Genomic DNA, 1,916 nt, shown 5'->3' on the forward strand with positions numbered 1-1,916 from the left:
TCTTATGTTCTGCAACAGGCTTTTTAGCTTCAGATAAGGCCTGGCACTGCAGCCTGCCCTGTCACACTGCAGCTCATGGGGAGATGTGTTGCCACAAATGTTTTCTTGCCAAAAGGAAGCAACCCAGCTGTCTTCACGGGGCTTTTCATTCACTCCCCAGCCCCAAGCCCCAGCCCAAAGCAACATGACTCTGCAACGTGCACCAAGCATGTTTCAGAGCACTCACTTTGAAGACTGCTTCTTCAGACCTAACTTAAAAAGTTAATGATTAGGATAGTCATGGTGGACTTAGGGCAACCTGTGTTGCATAGACTGTCAGATGCTGGCCACATGACTACACCCTTTCTCTTCCTGAGGGGACAGCTGGTGTCAGGGGCTGTAAATGCCCACAGAGATCTGGGCCAAGCAGCCAGACTGGCTCCAGCCCAACAGTACACAACTGTGGAAGCCCCCCTGGGCTATCTGGTGGCCAGACACCAAAGAGGAGAGGTGTCTGCAAGAGCTTCACTAGGGGAGGGGTGTGGCTAACACAGAGATGGGTCCTTCTGAGTGATGGGACTGATTCTCAGGCTAAGGAAGATGGACATGTACCCGTGGGATTTCTTGTATTTGAACCAAAGTCAAGCTTGAAGGACTTATCCAGGATGGCTTCTGGGTTGGGGGTGGTGTGAAAGTTCTGCTGCTCTACCATAAACCCTGCTATCAAGCTGCAGCAAGGAAAGGGTCTTCTATTTCATGAGCTGAGGCTGATGCAATATATCGACACCTCCTCTCCGCATCATAACAGCGCTCAGACAAATTCCTTCCTGACCCTAAGCTGGTGGCAATCCTGCACAGGCCTGCAAGGTCTAAGGATGTATCCTAGGAAGCAAAGGAGTAGCCACAAAACTCTGCAGTTGGCTGGTTTGTAGAGCTAGGCCACCAGGAGGAGTGATGGGGAGAGCTGCAGCACCTCTTCCAGGACTCATGCAAATTAAGATGTATCAGAAAGTATTTGTTGATGCAAATCAAGTGTTTTGTAGCAGCTCAGGTATTGGCATATGTAGGGAGTGAGGGTCCTCAAAAGAGAGAGTCAGGAAAGGACAGAGAGAAGATGTAGTTTGCCCTGAGGCTGGGAAGCTGTCAAACTCCTGGTCAGGTGTACACGTGCAAGCACGAGTGGCCTCAACCCTGAAGTGAAGCAAGTGATGGCCATTTCAAGCAGTTCAGAGTCTGGGGCAGCCACTTCTTCTGTTTTTCTCCCTCTGAAGTCTGCTTATGAGAATTGCTTGTGAATATTTGTGTTTGGATTGCTTGTTTGGAAGAAGTCACAGCTGCAGCTGTTCCTGCTGAAGTGACAAAGAGTTTGTGCTGCTGTGTCTGAGAGATCTTAAGTTCCCACTCTGAAATACTTTTTTTTTGCCATGCTGATTCAAAATGGGTGCAATTTCAAAGAGCAATGGGATTTACTTCTGGTTTAGAGACCAGTGCAAGAAAATAGACTATTTGAACCTCAAAGAATGAAGATGGGATGATGGAGAAAGGGCTTTTGCCTGTTGGGGTGATGGCTGCTGCAGGAGGACCCAGAAGTGGCTGCTGTGAAAAGATCAGATCTGCAGGGGCAATACCTCAGTCTTCACACCTTGATAGAAAAGAACAGAAATGCCACATTTGGGTGAGTTATCACTGAGGGTCACCACTTACCATTTGGCTGACAGAGCTGGAAGCATCAGAAAGATGCAACACAAGTCACCTGGGGTGCTCCTCACTGGCTTCAGGCAACAAGACACATTCTTCATTAGTGGGCACATGAGAAGAATCTAAAGATGTTGGCTGGAAGGAACTGCGTAACTTTTTGGTTTTGGTTAGTGGTTGCTTGTTTGTTTTTTTTTCCCCAGCAAATAATTAGGCAGCAAATAATTGATAGGGACAGCAAA

This window comes from Apus apus, chromosome 1 (assembly GCF_020740795.1).
Source record: "Apus apus isolate bApuApu2 chromosome 1, bApuApu2.pri.cur, whole genome shotgun sequence".
NCBI classification, from domain to species: Eukaryota; Metazoa; Chordata; class Aves; order Apodiformes; family Apodidae; genus Apus; species Apus apus.